The sequence below is a fragment of the Sturnira hondurensis genome, unplaced genomic scaffold, assembly GCF_014824575.4.
Source record: "Sturnira hondurensis isolate 20B ecotype Veracruz unplaced genomic scaffold, ASM1482457v3 Scaffold0006849, whole genome shotgun sequence".
Classification (NCBI taxonomy): Eukaryota; Metazoa; Chordata; class Mammalia; order Chiroptera; family Phyllostomidae; genus Sturnira; species Sturnira hondurensis.
Genome location: NW_028079480.1, coordinates 3483789 through 3502416, shown reverse-complemented (window position 1 = coordinate 3502416; position 18628 = coordinate 3483789). Strand labels below are relative to the sequence as shown.

The 18628-nt window shown below is 44.6% G+C and overlaps 1 protein-coding gene across 31 annotated transcripts in view; it reads right to left on the bottom strand.

The window, feature by feature from the left end:
* Positions 1–18628, bottom strand: part of SORBS1 (sorbin and SH3 domain containing 1) — a 229659-nt gene that overhangs the window by 164831 nt on the left and 46200 nt on the right. The gene's annotated exons all lie outside the window — the stretch shown is intronic.

Below are 18628 nucleotides of genomic sequence, written 5' to 3'. Positions count from 1 at the left end.
GACCAGAAGGAAGAACAAAACATCCCAGCAGAAAGGAATGAAGAAATGAGAATTCAAAACAATGAGGAGAGGCTTAGGAACCTCCAGGACATGTTTAAACGTTCCAACATCCGGATTATAGGGGTACCAGAAGGGGGAAAGAAACAGCCACGAGTGGAAAATGTATTTGAACAAATAATAAAGGAGAACTTCCCCAGTCTGGCAAAGGAAATAGACTTCCAGGAAATCCAGGAAGCTCAGAGAGTGCCAAAGAAGTTGGACCCAAGAAGGAACACACCAAGGCACATCATAATTACATTAGCCAAGACTAAAATGAAGGAGAGAATCCTAGAAGCAGCAAGGGATAAGGGGACAGTCACCTACAAAGGAGTACCCATCAGACTGTCAGCGGATTTCTCAAAAGAGACCTTACAGGCAAGAAGGGGCTGGAAAGAAGTATTCCAAGTCATGAAATCCAAAGACCTACAGCCAAGATTGCTTTATCCAGCAAAACTTTCATTTAGAATGGAAGGACAGATAAAGTGCTTCTCAGATAAGGTCAAGTTCAAGGAGTTCATCATCACCAAGCCCTTATTATATGAAATGCTAAAGGGACTTATATAAGAAAAAGAAGATGAAAAATATGAACAGTGAAAGGACAGCAAACACACAGTTATTAACAACCACACCTAAAACAAAAGCAAACCAAGAGGACAGCTAGATCAGGAGTGGAACCATAGAAATAAAGAACACATGGAAGGTTAGAAACAGGGGGGTGGGAGGAGGAGAAGGGGGAGAAGGCACAGAAAATAGCATAGAAGGTAGGTAGAAAATAGATAGGGGGAGGGTGAGAATAGTGGGGGAAATATAGAACCTAAAGAACTTGAGACACGTGGTTATAAACTAAGGGGGGGGGGAGAAGGGTGGGGGAGGGAGTGTGTGGGTGGAGGGGAATGAAGGGGGGGGAATAGAACAACTGTAATGGTATAACCAATAAAATATATTTTAAAAAAAAGAGATCATGCATAATGGGGACCACAAAGTGAAAGCCTGCTGGGTCACATCTAGACTATAGAGGTTTTATCACATTGAGCTATAGGATATGTTCAGAAAATCTGAGCCAAACTGAAAACTAGAGATGTCGTGAAATCCAGACTTCTGAAACCCAGACCTCTGGCATGTCTTTAAAAAAATCAGGAGGTCTGTCAAAAATGGCCCATATTTATGTTGGAATATGATTAGCTGGTGCTAAGAAGCAGCTGCCCTTCATGGGCAAGCTTGGCTACTCCAATATGCCACAGTCCCCAGCACTCCCTATTGTCTCAACACAGAGAAGAGCTGTGCTTATCACTGCCCTTGCATTATTGTTTTCTTGTGGGACAGAACTATTCCCTCTACCTATGATTTTAACAAAAGTAGGAAAAAAGAAGAAAAGGGGGTTGTGAGTCCAAGAGAAAAAATGGTAGAGCACATATATCTACTTAAGTTACTAACCTCACTCCTATAGAGTTTGCAACCCCTGAGCAAGTACAAAACTCCCATTTTATAGAAATGTAAGCAAGAAACTAACTTGCCCACTTCCACAGTTAGAGGTAGAGCCAATTCTAGAATCTAGGTCTCTTCACAGCCAATCCACAACCTTTTACTATGCCCCACTGCACAGCAGTCTTACATTATGAAGCAAAACACTCACATACACACACAGAAAAAAATACCTGTGTGTGTTTCTCAAAGCTAACACTAAATTCAAGAAAATTACAGTTGAAGTATCCAGCCTATTTTTTACTAAAATGCTCCCTAGACCTTAATTTGTCAAAAAATATATAATTAAATTATATCAAGTTCCCCAAGGGCTCATTTCCTAATGTAGCATTCTCAATAATTTTGCTGCGTTAAGTACAAAAAAAATTCTCACAAATGTATCTACTACTTCAACAGCGCTCAGTTAATGTCTAAAATATACAAGAGAAACATTTCCCTTTACAAGGCTATAAATAAGCTTATTATATACAAGGTACGAGCACTGGAATAAGTAAACAATGCTCAACTATAAGATCTTGGTGGGAATTATTTATATTATCCCCTCAAAGAATGTATTGATTCATTCACTCAGCAGATATTTTCTGAACCCTGTTACAGGCCAGGCAGTGTGCGAGGTGACTGAGATACGAAGATGAACGAGGCCCAGTCCTTGCCCTCGTGGTGGTCTGTCTGAATAAGAGGCAGACCCGGACACTCAGGGAGAATTTGAAAACAACAGGCACATGGAAAGAGCTGGGTAGGCACAGTCATTATGGAACACTGAGCAGGGGCCCCTGGAACAGCTGAGGTGAAGCGACCCTTCCCAGCACGGGCAGGGACCTGAGGAAGCCCTTCAGCAGGGATGGGACTGGGGCAGGCACGGGGCAACCTGAGGGGAAGGTGAGAATTACAGGTCATGGGACAACTAGGGCAAAAGCAGGGACTGAGAACAGCCCCTCCAATTTGGTCCGGTCCAAGTCTCACCTTATCTCAGGGGCCTTAAAAACCCCTGCCTTTTGCCACGTGCCCCCACATCTGCTGAGACTTCACGCACAGCCCTACGTGCCGAACCCTTGAAAGTTTGCCTCGCCAAGGGCCCTCGTCAAGAGTGCCACCAGTTCAGCCCCGCTCCCCAGCAATGCCCACCAGGACCCCTCCGGCCAACTAGTGCTGTCTATGAGTCTGCAGGCCAAAGAAACGAGGTCTCTGAGCAGACAGTAAACAGGTTTTTTCCTGTGCTAGCCACCAGATGGTCCTGTCCACCCGAGGGCCTGAGTTTCCAGGGCCAGAGTCTGCTATGCAGTCAAGCTTCAAGCAAGAAAATTTTAAGAGAACATGTCCCAGTGTATCTGCCCATCAAAATCCCTAGGAGGAGTTTTCCTGTTCTTCATGGATGAGAAAGAGATGAGGCAGAGCTTGAAGGGAGGTGGGGGGAGATGACAAACTGAAAGGATGCTCGCTGGTTCTTTCCGGACCAGGGCACACGCCTGGGTTGCAGGCCAAGTCCCGGTTAGGAAGTTTGACAGGCAACCAATCGATGTTTCTCCCCCTCTTTCTCCCCCTCCCTTCCCCTCTCTCTAAAAATAAATAAATACAGTCTAAAAAAAGGAAAGAACGAAAGCATCCCCAAAAGACTAGCTTTTGGAAAGGGGCATAAAGAGGAGTGAAGACCAACTACATGTCCATGGTTAGTAGGGCTCAGTGTTCAAGGTCAGTATGAGGAAACAAGGAGGCAGAATTCACTTGAAGAGTGAGAGGAGCTCCCCTACATCTCTAACTGAGAAGCTCTTCTCACTAGAAGAAAAAAAAATTCCTGGGCCCCGGGCCTATTAAGTCAGAATCTCTGATTTGGGGGCCCAGGCAACATTCGGATGATTCTGGTGCCCGTTTGGAAAAGCGTATCTTTCACCCAGAGGGTTTGGGAGCTCTTCAGTACAAGCTCCTGAAGGTCTGTAATTCGGCCTCCCTGGGGCAGGATTCACGGATCCAGGCTCTGGAGGAGTTGTACATTCTCAGTACATTTACCCACTCCTTACGTTACCTTACAACATCCATCATTTAACTCCTTTTTATTTTAAGTAAATAAAAATACATAAAATGCCAGCACCCAGGACGGAAACTAGGTAAACAAAGGGGGCCTCCCTCTTTGCTCCAGTCCATATACCATGACCCAATGCCAGGGCCTCCAGATAAACACTACAGTTGGTCTGGTCTCAACAGGGACCTGGGCCCTCCTGCACTCGTATAGCTCACCCTGGCAGAAGGGAGGGTCTGGGAGGATCCAGGCACCAAGGTGGCCTTCGAGGAACAGCTCCAAGCCACACAGCACTCTGATCAGGTCCTAACTGACTAAAGAGCAGGTTGCTGCTGATCAATACAATGGCTGGAACCCCGCCAAGCCAACAGAGCACTTCTGTTCCCAGATTTCCATATTGTGGTCGAGTAACAGCCTGAGCCATGTCAGGCCAAGAATGGCAAAGTAAATGCTGTGTAACCCAATGAGGGCAGATGAGAGAAAGTGGGTTCCCTGAATGGTCCAGCCTAGAGAGATCTCTTCCCCAACATCCTCAGGTGCTACCAGGTGACCTCAAGACAGGCCAGTACCTGAGAAACTGATGGCTGACCAAGGTCACTTCCCCACTGCAAGGCCTAGCAGCAATGCACAGTATCCTTCACTAGGATGAGAGTCCCCTTCAATTTAAGGGTTCTTAAGCTGAGTCACAATGCAAACCTGGAAGAGCATGGGTGGGCAGCACATCTAGGAAAAGCTCAAAATACGAACTGGCCCCTTCTGGTAGTCCTCAGGTCGTAGGGGATCCATTTTTTCCTGCTGCACCATTATATCCATGCCTAAAACAAGACCCTTCGCTGATCCAGTCCTCCAAAAGAAATCACAAGAGTTGCTCCAGGCCCTGCCAAACACCTTGAACCATTACCTCCCTCCCTCATCTATATCCTCATCTCTACCCCATCCCAAGAATGAAGAATGATACCGGATCTGTGAAAGTCATCTACAACACCTTTGCTCTGACCAAACATCAACCAGACCACCCAGCTCTAGACCAAAGGGGGCTTCTCGGGTACATATTCTCACAGCAGCACCATCATAGCACGAAGCACTCACTCCTGCTTGCCTTTTTGTTGCTTTTGAGGTTTCTAGGGGTCTCTTGTTTGTCTGGCTGATCATTGCATGCCAATATACTGCTTTCACACCCTCCAGGTTGTTTCTCAAATTTCATGTCTCCCAGCCAAAAGACGATCAAGTCAACCCATTTCCCAACTCCGTAGTCTTGCCACTGGCCTCTGAAATTTAAGCAGCCACTACACCACAGGTGGCAAACACGAGGCCCGTGGGCCAAGTCTGGCCTCCACCTTGCTTTATCCAGCCTGGCACTTTGTTTCTATCCAGTGGCAGTGCCGAGCTCTTACTTAACTGTCAAGGAGTAGTTACATCTGTACAGTCCTAAAATTACACTCAGCCCTTTGAAGGTAACCGCAAGGCTGATGTGGCCCCCGGTGAAAATGAGCCTGACACCCCTGCACAACAGTCCACTAATTCAGTGGACATTAAGAAGGACCCTGCCCAGAGGCCAGTCTAGAACTGGAGAAAATCCCCAGCTGGCCTGGAGGCTGACCAACTCAGGAAAGAAACATCAGAACAATTATCTTTTTATTTCTTTTGTGCAGGGCTTTTTTTTTCTTAAATCACACAGCACTTATTATTTTTAAGATAACTTTCTAATATATGCCAAATAAACTCCTTTTTGACCTTGCAGGGCACTCCCCGATTTCCCAGAACAAACCCCACTGGGGCCATGCCCAGGGCCACAGCCTTAGGACTTGAACGCCACTGAGGTTTCCAAGATGCTTGATGCCAGGGCGGTTCCAGCATCGCTCGCCTCTGGTGCCACTGCCCAGCCACCCTCCCTCACACCCCTTGGCAGGGGAAAGTGGTTTGGAGGAGCTTTTTAAAGTTCCCCCACCCACGCCACAGACTCAGTAGGAGGGAGAACGAATGTTTCCAAGTTCTCTGAATGACACAAAAGCTCATAAAGTAGAATAAAACGAATTTAAAAATAGGAAAATGATTTTTAGCTTCCCTTAAAAAAAAGCACGCCCACTTTAAAAGATTCATAGTGACGTCATACTTTCTTTCTCCCAAAGCTGGTGGTTCCCTCCCTCTTCCCCGCTCCACTCCGAAGACAAGATACCCGTTCAATCTTGATTTGAGGCCCCCTGAGAAATCTTGACGAAGCCCGGAGCACACCCTGCAGATGGCCAGAGGCTCCTTCCCCTCAAGGACCGTTGCATTTGCTAGTCTCTCTCAGCCTGCAAAGCTCTGAATTTTAAAACAAGAATTAATTCTTTTTTTTTAAGCCAAAGACTTTACCTTTTACATATTCTGGTTTTGTGACTTCTCTTTAAAAATACCAGGATCTGGTAATACTGGGCCTCAAGGACAACATCTGGGTGGAACTGGGTGGTAGCGATTCCCTCTCACATGGGCAAGGCTCTCAGACTCATCTCCCTAAATACCAAGGTCAAGTGTCATTTGCCATTTAGCATGGTGCTTGCTCTGCTTTTTTTCTCTGAAAAGAGAACTATTTTTCTTTCACAGCAGGGAATGAAAGACCGAGAAGTTCTTGTATTTCCCTAAAACAGGAGAGACACCCCTATTTTTTGTGCAAGTGAACAGCATTCCTATGAGTTTGATTTGAAGTCTCCCATCCTTCCTCTCGTTGCCTGCCTGGCCTCTGCGATTTAGACCCCTGGACTGTAACTCATTAGAAACAAACTTCTTACTCTAAGTCAGCAAACACATTTTAAAACTAAACCATTGGAAAAGAAAACAGCTTCAGTGCACAGTATCCCGTTCTCCCATGAATATTTTGGCTCTTTGGTCTCACCTTCCTGAGAACATAAGATCCTGCTTTCGGCCACCAAAAGGGGAGGTTCCACCCCTTATGCATGATCACAGCCAGGTAAATAAACAGGATTTCTTTTTTCCATTGAAACCGCAGTTCTATATGTAGGAGAGAAGAAAGGTCCCCAGGGCACGCATTCCCCCACCTTTCCCATCACTCCCCCACCTTTCCCATCATACCCCTACCTCCACCCCCACAGTACGTGCTTGGAATGCAAGTGCTCGGCAAAGGGGGTGGGCAAAGCCAGAGAAGCCAGGTAAATGGCCCAGGGAGAGTTTTCAGCACATCCTTTCCAATCAGGCTACACAGGAGCACCTGCGGCTCCGGACTGATGGGGGAATGTTCATATTCTCCTCCTGAGGTGACACTCATGCAGATCGCCTGGCACTGATGGATTCTTCCTGTGGCACTTGGAAACCACTCATTTAAAAAACTGTGACCCCTAGCTACCCTTGGCAGCCAGGCAGGACACACCTCTCCAGTCAGGTGCTGGCACTGGACCGTCATGCAAGGTAGCTACTCACTAGCCATATGTGGCCACTGAGCCCTTGAAATGTGGCGTAGGGTGACTGACTAGTGATGTGCTGTAATGGTAACACACACTGGTTTTGAAAATTTGGGTGTGGACAAAAAAGAATGTGAAATTTCTCACTGATATTGTAAAATATCTATTGCATATTGAAGTGGTATTTTAGATACACTGGGTTAAAAATATGTACTTAAAATTAACTTCACTTGTTTCTTTTTACCTTTTAATGTGGCTACTAGAAAATCATAAATTGCACAAGCGGCCGACACTGTGTTCCGACTGCGCAGCCACGCTGGAGGAGACACGCAGCGTTCTAGCGTGGGGATGACAACCCCAGTGGAAAAAATGAGCACTTGGTCAAGCCTGGTCTCCACCCACCGCCTGCAGGATCCTGAGCAAGTTCTCATCCGTCTGGCATCCGCTTCCTCCCCTGTACATGGGCATGATAACTGAGAGGGGGCAGAAATCAGATGCAAAAGAGTGCCTAGAAGCACTGGACAAGGCCTATTCCCACAGGTGGTGCTCAACACCAGTGCGCTTCCCACCCTTCTCCCTTCCCTGGCGCCCTGAAGAGCACAGAATCTGAACCCAGGATCTCCCGGCATCCAATTTACTAACCACAACACCCAGTCTGCATAACGACCATAGATGGCACAGTGGCTCCCCATCCACAGGGTACAAAGGTGCCATCTGGGGAGCCCTGACCCCCCCGCCCCCTGGCCCTGACTCTGTCCGCGTGCAATGGATCCAGGTACACATACTACTCACGAGAACTGTGCCGCACTGCAATGCCCATGCTCTAGGAGTCCCGCCGAGAAACACTGAGGAATTGTAACCAATACTGTCAGGGTTGCCCCTGGACTTCCCCAGCCGGCAGGCAAGGCAGCCTGAAACAAGACAGGTGTGGCCCATGGATGAGCCCAAAACTGGTCAGGGCTTTCCCCCAGCAGACGGCTGCTTTCCTGACGTCTTTGAAACTTCGGTAGGAAATGACTGTCTGCCCTAAACATTGTTTCAAGCACCAGAAGGCAGCTGACATTTCCTGCCCTCACACAAGGCCCCTGAGGAGGATCAAAAATACTCCTTGGCAATTGGGCTAAAGAGACTGAGCCGCTGAGCTTCCCCACCAGCAGCAGGTTCTCTTTCCGCCCTTGCCTGGTGCCCAGAAGCACCAACTCTTGCTTGAACCATTTGGATGTCAGATCAACCTTGTGGGTCTTCTGCATAAGAGTTTCCCCTGCTCTCCTAGGAGGCCAGAAAGGGGCCAGGACTTCCGTGCACAGACCTGCAAGGTCGAGAGCCTGTTTATTCTGGAGTCTTCAGCCCCTGGAAGAAATCATTTTAGTGAACGTGAATGCTGGACAGAGCACACAATCAATTCAACCCCAGGAGACCCACTGGCAGAAAAAAACTCTTCATTCCAGGACTGTCCCACCTGCGGCCTGTGGACCGCATGCAGCCCAGGACGGCCGTGAATGCGGCCCAACACAAAATCGTAAATTCACTTACAATGTTATGAGATTTTTTTTGTAATTGTGGGTCACAGGGTATTTAATGTGTGCCCCAAGACAACTCTCTTTCTTCCAGTGTGGCCCAGATATGCCAAAAGGTTGGACACCCCTGAAACCAAATAGTCACTGCCTCAAATTTTCATGGAAATAGGGTACAAAGTGAGTAAGCACTAATCTGAGAACTCTGATACATATTTTTTTTTTACTTTTAATACAGGAAAATGATCTGGGGTTTGTCCAAAGTGCAGTAACACAAACTACATGCTGACTCTGGCACATCAGCCCAGGACCGGCCCCTCCCTGCCCAGACCCGCCGCAGAGCACGTCCCCCAGATTGCCAGCCCCCCAGAGGCTGCCTCTCACACCCCTCTGCCCCACACGCAGCCCGTCTCCCAGATAGAACGCAACAGTAACATGAATACAGGTGGGCCTCCAGGTAGCCACGAAGCAAACAATCAAGTCCAAACATAATAAAAAGTAATTCAACATGTTAGTGGATCTGGTTGAACACCAATGGGAGGAAACTAAATCCTTACTGCCTAGGAAAGGATCTTTAAAGTCTTTTGTTTTCTACCACTTCAGACCCCCCACAGGGCAGCCATTCTAGAAACTCTCCTCTTCTCCCCACTCCTCCCACCTCCCCAGTGCCCAGCTCATCGACGCTTCTCCCTCTCCTTTCCTCTAGCCACCGTGCCATCTTCTCTCACAGCTTCTGGGCCTTTTCAGATATAAATAAAGTCCCTCCTTACACTTACACAGACAGACCACCCTCAACTCCTGGTTGCCCAGCGCAGCCTCCACTCATTGCCCGCACTCCATGAAAAACACCCAGGAGCTGAGCTAACCAAGAGAAAATTGTCCCTAGAAGGCAGAGACGCGGGGAAGCTGAGTGAGTAATAGACAATAGAACTCTCATTAGCAGAGAGAAGAGAAGAAAGTCCACGCACCCTCACAGTGGCATGTGGCGAGGAGCAGTGAGTGGGAGCTGGCACCTAGCAGTGCTGTCACCACTCTGAACCCCCGAACCAGCCCCAGGAAGGATGCCCTGCACATCCAAGTTGGACCTCTGCTGGAGAGAGAACCCAGGAGCGGCCATTAACAAACCATACCACCTTGGCTCCCAGAAACTTCCAGTAACACATTGGCTGGGTATAGCCATCACTACTGTAATGGGGAGACAGCAGTGTATAGAGAAGGGTGTTTCCCAGGTAGGTCTCTCAATACAGTGAGGATTCATCCTGGCACCTGGAGAAGCTACAATGATCTGAATGTGTAAACTGTGGGCCTAGCACCAGAATGAACTCCTGAGATGGCTCTGCTTACACAGATGGCTTTGTTCCTCGCTTCACCACACACCGAGGCAGGGTGGAAAGCAGTGAGGAGGAACAGGAGAATTTAAGGTGAGAGTGGCCCAGCAAGCAGAGGGGATAAGGTATTAACTGATGAAGGGTTGCATCTGGTTGTGAAGAGCATTAAGAGGAGAGATAAGGGCAGCCACGTGGCACAACTGAAGTTCTGGTTCTGCCATGGATTAGCTGTGTGGTCTCAGTCAAGTTCCTACACCTCTCTGAGCCTATTTCCATGCCTGCATAATAACAAGGCTGGCCGTAGGTGATCAGGGTCCTTCCCAGCACTGACACAGTCCATGACCTCGTGATACAAAGGATACCTACTGTGGGGGTCATGGACAAATAGGTGGGGAACAGAATGGTAGAATAGGGGGAGGATACAAACTATTCCAAAATCTCATTTATTATGATCTCTGAATGTTGCTCTATGAATACATTTACTGGACCTTCCGCAGCTGCAGTTGTCAAGCATGGCCTGTGGTCACGGGTCAGTTTCTGGGTCCATTAATCTTGATAAATGAACAATGTCCACAATGTGTTTGGAGCAGGTCATTTGCTTATGAGCTACCCTGAAGACATAGTAACAGCAGTGCCTTCCTCAGAGTGGAGAGACCCTCCTCATCCTAATGAAGGCCAGAGTTCACCCTCCCCTGTTTGCAGATGAGCATAGAAGCTCAGGGAGTGAATGACTCCATGAGTCACACAGCTTGGAGGAGAACCAGGAGAGAAGCCCAGATTGCCTTACTCCCCATCTACCACTAAATGCCAATTAGATAACTGAGTGGGATCCATGCAGAGCTTGGACACCGAGAAACCCCACGCAGATGTACAGAACCGATCCAAGAGGATGGGGGAGGATTCTGCAAAGGAGAGCCAAGAGCAGCCTTTCCTTCCTCTACCACCTTAACTAGCAGGTTGGTCACCAGCTGTGGGGGTTGGTACCCACCTACTATCCTGTTACATATACAAACTTTCCTCTTTAAGCAATGCAGGTGGTGACGTGTGCTCTAGAAATGAGGTGCTCTAGATCCTGGGGTCCAACTGAAACCATATGCAAGGATCCTATACCCCTTTTTAAATGTGCATCCATAGGCAAGTCATTTAACATCTTAATGCCTCAGCTGCCTCATCTTTAGAAGAGGGATAACAACAGTACCTACACCTCAAAGGGTTATGATGAGGATTAAAGGAGGTAATACATGTAAGTGCTTAGCACAATGCCTACAACATAAATGTTGGTTATGATCACTGTGATTTTTCTGGGAACAAGTACAAAGCTTTCATCAGATTCTGGAAGGGGTCTATGACCCAGTAAAAATTAAGAATCCCTGTTCTACATGCTCAGGATGGAACTAAGGCCATTCTGTGGGAAAGGCAGTACCTCTTCTAGCTTCCTTGCCTTTCCTGAAGAAGGGGATTTTAGGCTCTCTATGCTGCCTACTCTTAGAGGGCACAAGAAAAAGAACTGATGACTTCTGGCCAAGATGGAGGCGTAGGTGGAAACACTCCACCTCCTCGCACAACCAAGTTTATGAAGAACAAATATGTAAAAACCAGAACACAACCAAAACAGAGAGAAAAGTAAACTGTACTGAAGTCCAACAACAACGAACCACTCATCTAGACTGGTAAGAGGGCTAAGTCGGTGACTGGCAGAGAAGGATCACGTGGAAAAAGTGGCCAGACTGACCCAGGTGCATGAGCAGTGGTTGGCAGATCCCAGGTGTGGGGTGGCAACAGGCAGACCCAGTGAGGGCACAAAGCAGCTGGCTGACCTCGGTCACACATTCACGTGCAGATAAACCAGGCAAAGGAGGGAGCAGTGAGATAGACCGTGCAACCGAGGGCCCCAGGGCCCCAGCGCTGGGAAATAAAGCCTAAAAGCACCAATTAGAAAAACTTTCAGGGGTTCAGGTGCTGGGAGAGGCTCCCAGGCTCACAGAGAGTTTGGTGGAGAGACCTACAGGGTTCTGGAGGGTGCACAAGCCCACACATCTGGGAATTAGCATCAGAAGGGCCCAATTTGCTTGTGGGAAGCAGCAGAGGGGATTGAAATTTGAGAGACAGCGGATAAAAACACCATTGCCCCTCTCTGACCTTGCCCCCACATACAGTGTCACAACCCAGAGACCTGGGTTGCCCCACCCTGGTGAACACCTAAGGCTCCGCACCTCATACATAACCAGCATAAACAGACCAAAACATTATGGCTCAAGAAGAGGAACAGCTCACAGCCCCAGAGCCAATACTTCTAAGTGACCAAGAGATAGCTGACTTATCATATGCACAGTTCAAAACACTGGTGATCATGATGCTCACAGAACTGGTTGATTTTAGTCACAAATAAGAGGAACAAATGAAGGCTTCACTAAGTGAAATGAAGCAAAATGCACAGGGAAACAATAGTGATGGGAAGGAAACTGGGACTAAAATCAATCGAGTGGACCAGAAGGAAGAAAAAAATGACCAAACAGAAAAGAAGGAAGAAACAAGAATTCAAAAAAATGAGGAGAGGCTTAGGAACCTCCAGGACATGTCTAAACATTCCAACATCAGAATTATAGGGGTACCAGAAGGGGAAAAGAAACAGCCACGAGTGGAAAACTTATTTGAACAAATAATAAAGGAGAACTTCCCCAGTCTCGCAAAGGAAATAGACTTCCAGAAAATCCAGGAAGCTCAAGGAGGAACACACCAAGGCACATCATAATTAAATTAGGCAAGATTAAAATGAAGGACAGAATCCTAGAAGCAGCAAGAGATAAAGGGACAGTCACCTACAAAGGAGTTCCCATCAGACTGTCAGCTGATTTCTCAAAAGAGACCTTACAGGCAAGAAGGGGCTAGAAAGAAGTATTCCAAGTCATGAAATCCAAGGACCTACAACCAAGATTGCTCTATCCAGCAAAGCTTTCATTTAGAATGGAAGGACAGATAAAGTGCTTCTCAGATAAGGTGAAGTTCAAGGAATTCAACATCACCAAGCCCTTATTATATGAAATGTTAAAGGGACTTATCTAAGAAAAAGAAGATAAAAAATATGAACAGTGAAAAGACAGTAAACTCACAGTTATTAACAACCACACCTAAAACAAAAGCAAACTAAGCAGACAGCTACCTCAGGAGCAGAACCACAGAAATGAAGATCACATGGAGGGATAGCAACAGGGGAGTGGGAGGAGGAGAGGGGGGAGAAGGTACAGAGACTAAGTAGCATAGATGGTAGGTAGAAAATAGACAGGGGGGGAGGATAAGAATAGTAGGGGAAATACAGAATCTAAAGAACTGTGACACTCGGACATAAATGAAAGGGGGGGATGGTGGGGGAGGGGTGTGCAGGGTGGAGAGGAAATGAAGGGGGAAATGGGACAACTGTAATGGCATAATCAGTAAAACATTTTTTAAAAAAGAAAAAGAACTGATGAACGGCACTGGAGGCACTTGGTTGTCATTTCTGTGGCTGGAAATACTTCCTCGGACCCAATAAAACCCCAATTTAAAAGTGAGAAATTAGAAAAGAGAGAATCAAACCTTAACTCCAGTTTCCACACAATCAGGAATAAACCCACTCCCTCCCCGTCCATCAGGGTGCAGGTGGGGGAGCTTCTGGCACTGTGGCCTTTCATTCCAGGTGTCTGGTCACTTTTTCTGAGCCTCCTCCTGATGTGCGTGGATGTGAAAAAGACCTGAAGCTGAGGTTCTGTCTGGAAAGAGCTGATTAAGGAGGAAAGGGATTAAAAAGAAAGGGTTTGAATGATGGAAAGGGTAAGAGATGGAAAGCAATTTAAATCCTAACTTTGCATGAACATAGACTCTAAAATTCTCAATAAAATCCTCAGCAAGCCAAATACAGCAATATATGAAAAAGATCATACACCACCACGATCAAGTGGGATTTATTCTGGGAATGTAAGGTTGGTACAACATTTGCAAATCAATAAATGTGATTCACCATATAAACTAAATGAAGACTAAAAACTACATGATCATATCAATAGAAGAAGGAAAAGCTTTTGTTAAACTCCAATACCCATTTATAATAAAAAATCTCTGCAAAGTGGGATTAGAGGGAACATACTTAAGCATAATAAAGGTCATATATGGCAAACCCACTGCTAGCATCATACACAATGGGCAAAAACTACAAGCATTCCCCTTACGATTGGTAACAATCAATACACGATGTCCGCTCTCACCTCTCTTATTTAACACAGTACTGGAAATCCTAGCCACAGCAATCAGACAAGAAGAAATAAAAGGTACCCAAATTTGAAGGGAAAAAGTACAACTGTCATTGTTTGCAGGTGACATGATACTGTACAGAGAACCCCAAAGAGCCCACCAAGAAACTACTACAACTGATAAATGAATTCGGCAAAGTTGCAGGACACAAAATTAATACCCACAAATCAGGTGCATTTTTATATGCCAATAATGAAATGAGAGAAAGAAAAATTAAAAAGACAACCATATACACAATTGCATCAAAAACAATAAAATGCCTAGGAATAAACCTAATCAAGGAAGTAAAAGACCTGTACTCAGAAAATTATAAAACACTAAAGAAAGAAACTGAAGATACAAATAAGTGGAAGTATATACTGTGTTCATTAATAGAAAGAATTAAAAGAATTAAAATGCCCATACTACCCAAATAAGTCTATAGACTCAATGCAATTTCTATCAAGATTCCAATGACATATTTCACAGAACTAGAAGAAATATTTCAAAAATCTATGTGGAACCACAAAAGGTCCCATATAGCAACAGTGATTCTGAGAAAGAACAAAGTTAGAGGAATCATACTACTTAATATCAAACTATATTATAAGGCCGTAGTAATCAAAACACCCTGGTACTGGCATAAAAGCAGACATATAGATCAATGGAAGAGAATAGAGAGCCCAGAAATAAACCCACACATTTATTGTCAATTAATATTTGACAGAGGAAGCAAGCATACACAATGGGCTAAAAATAGTTTATTCAGCCCTGGCTGGTGTGGCTTAGTGGATCTAGTGCTGGTCTTCAAACTAGACAATTGCTGGTTCAATTCCCAGTCAGGACACATGCCTGAGTTGCAGGCCAGGTCAGGTCCTCAGTAGGGGGTGGGCGAGAGGCAACCGCACACTGATGTTTCTCTCCCTCTCTCCCTCCCTTCCCCTCTGTCTAAAATAAATAAATGGTCCCCTAAAGCAAAGAACATAAAGGAAAGAATAAACAAATGGGACCTCATCAAATTAAAAAGCTTCTACATGGCTAAAGAAAATAGCATTAAAATAAAAAGAGAACCAACTATATGAAAAAACATATTTGCCAATGATACCTCAAACAAGGGTTTGATCTCCAAAATATAGAAAGAACTCACATGACTCCACTTCAGGAAGACCAAAAAAATTCTTTTTAATGGGCAAAAGATTTGAACAGACATTTCTCCAAGGAGGACATTACAGAGGACCCAGAGACATATGAAAAGATGCTCAGCATCACTAGCCATCAGAGAGATGCAAATTAAAACCACAATGAGATATCACCCCATACTAGTCAGAATGGCCATCATAAACAGATCAACAAACAAGTGTTGGAGAGGATGCAGAGAAAAGGGAACCCTAGTGCACTGTTGGTGGGAATACAGACTGGTGCAGCCACTGTGGAAACAGTATGGAATTTCCTCAGAAAACTAAAAATGGATCTGCCTTTTAACCCGGCAATTCCACTGCTGGGATTATACCCTAAGAATCCTGAAACACCAATCCAAAAGAACCTAAGCACCCCAATGTTCATAGCAGCACAATTTACAATAGCCAAGTGCTGGAAGCAACCTAAGTGCCCGTCAGTAAATGAGTGGATCAAAAAACTATGGTATATTTACACAATGAAATGCTATGGAGCAGAAAGAAAAAAGGAGCTCCTAACATTTGCGACAGCATAGATGGAACTGGAGAGCATATGTTAAGTGAAATAAGCCAGGTGGTGAGGAACAAACACAATATGAACTCACCTTTAACTGGAACATAATTAACAAAGGAAAAAAGCAAACAAAATATAACTAGAGACATTGAAATTAAGAACAATCTAACAATAACCAGAGGGGAAGGGGGAAGGAACATTGAAGGGAAGACTTTTCAGGAACTACTATCAGGGATACATGGACAAAACCAAGGGGAATGGTAGAAGCAAGGGAGGAAAGTGGGTTTGGCTGGGGTGGTGAGGAAGGGTGGGGAGAAAATGCAGACAACTGTGATGAACAATAATAAAATAATTAAAAATAAATTAAATTAATAAAATATTTTTAAAAGATAGTTTATTCAATAAATGGTGTTGGGAAAATTGGACAGATACATGCAGAAAAATTAAACTACACCACCTTCTTACACCACACACAAGAATAAATTCAAAATGGATCAAAGACTTAGGTGTTAGACCCCAAACCATAAAAATTCTAGAAGAACACACAGGCAGCAAAATCTCAGATATTGTTTGTAGCAATATTTTATTGGACATATCTCCCCAGGTAGAGAAAACAAAAGAAAATATAAACCAATGGGACTATATCAAACTAAAAAGTTTTTGCACAGCAAAGGAAGTCATCAACAAAGTTAAAAAACAACCCACAGAATGGGAGAACATATCTGTCAATACATCTGATAAGAGGTTAATATCCAAAATTCATAAAGAACTTACAAAACTCAACACCAAAAAAACAAACAACCCAATTAAAAAATGGGCAAAAGACCTGAATAGACACTTCTTCAAAGAGGACATACAGATAGCCAATGGACATATGAAAAGATGCTCAATGTCACTAATCATCAGAGAAATGCAAGTTGAAACCACAATGAGAGATCATCTCACAACTGTCAGAGTGACATCATCAATAAATCCACAAACAACAAGTGCTGGTGAGAAAGAGGAACTGTTTTGTACTGTTGGTGGGAATGCAGACTGGTATGGCCACTATGGAAAGCAGTAAGAAGATACCTCAAAAAATTAAAAATGGATCTGCCTTTTGGCCCAGCTATCCCATATCTGGGCATGCTCATATATCCAAAGGAACCCAAAACACTCATTCAAAAGAACATAACCACTCCTATGTTCATTGCAGCGTTATTTAGAGTTGCCAAGACATGAAAGCAGCCCAAGTGTCCATCAGTAGATGAGTGGATAAAACAATTATGGAACATGTATACAATGAAATACTACTTAGCTGTAAAAAAAATATATATATATACCCTTTACAACAGTACAGATGGACTTGGAGAACATTATGCTAAATGAAATAAGCCAGTCAGAGAAAGACAAATACCACGTGACTTCATTCATATGTGGAATCTAATGAACAAACTGAACTAACAAGCAAAATAGGGACAGACTCATAGATAGAGAGCAGGATGACAGCTTGGGGGAGGGGAGGTCAGGGGGTGGAGGGACTGAGTAAAAAGGAAAAAGGACCCATGGACATGGATAGTAGTGTGGGGATTGCTGGAAGGGGTTATAAGGGGACTAAATGGTAATGGGAAAAAAATAAAGATTAAATAAAATGTATTATAAATAAAAATAAAAATAAATAAATCCTAACTTTGCTATTCTTTGGCCCCATGACTTTGGACATAAAAACTCAGTCTCTCCATCAACAAAACTGGGGGCTCATTAACAGCGCTTGCTTCGCAAAGGAGTTACGAGGCCAAATGAGATCTGTGTAGACATTTAATGCAGCATCTGGTAATAACTCCATAAGTGCTCACTTAACTGATGCTAGGCAACTTATTATTACCACCATGAGGATCATGATGACCATGAGAGATGAGGCAAAGGGCAGCAGAGTCACGAAATCTTATTATATTATTGGTTTGGGGTTTTTAGATGTTGCTACACTGAAAACAGAATCAAGGAATTTGTGGGGAGAAATATCAGTACTAGAAGGAATACAGGGTCTTGGGCCCAAAACACAAAAGAGCGCTAACTACAGAATCCCAACCCTGAGTCTTTGGCTCAGAAAGTTCCACTTAGAGAGCAACGAAGGTAAACACAGAGTTGTGCCTAACAGAAGGGCCAGCTCCAAATCCCGCATCTTTACTCTTAGCTGGAATGGCATCGACTCCATAAAATTATCTAGATAATTCTCTATAGGTAATTCTCTTTGCTCAATAATGGGGGAATTACCACTTAATAAACACAATGTTGGGTTGGATGAAATCTTTCAAAGCAAGGGACAATCAGAAGAAAAACAAGTATAAAAATAAAAGAGAGGCATCTTGGACAGTAAAAAGACTGTCACGGCAGCCCCAGCTCCCAACAACCCTTGTTTCCGATCTGTTATCCCTCCTGAATTTACCTTGTTACCTCCTTGGCAGACTAGGAATGAGTTTGAAAGCCATGCTCTTTTTCCAAATAATTTTCGCTAATATAAAAGTAATATACATTCATCATAGGAAGCTGGAAAAACAAAGGAAGTCTCAAAGGAAACACAATAGTCCAACCACCAATGTTAACATACTCATTTAGCGCTGCCGGTGTCTTTAAATAGAATTGCATCACACAGTTTTCCTAGGATGCCAGTGCTGAAGAATGAGTAAAAGCAAAAGACTCAAGAAAAATTTTAAACTGGTTGACAAAAATGGAGACAAGTGTATGTACACACACACACATGCACACACACATGCAGGTCTTGCTTCTCAAAGGCTGCTCACACTCACCATCGCAGATGGTCACTGTGGTCAGCCCTGAGCTAAGGAGTTGAAACTCAGAGGATCAAAAGAGAACTCCACCCACTAAAACAATGCTCTTTAAAAGTATCGAAAAGGCTAGCATTAC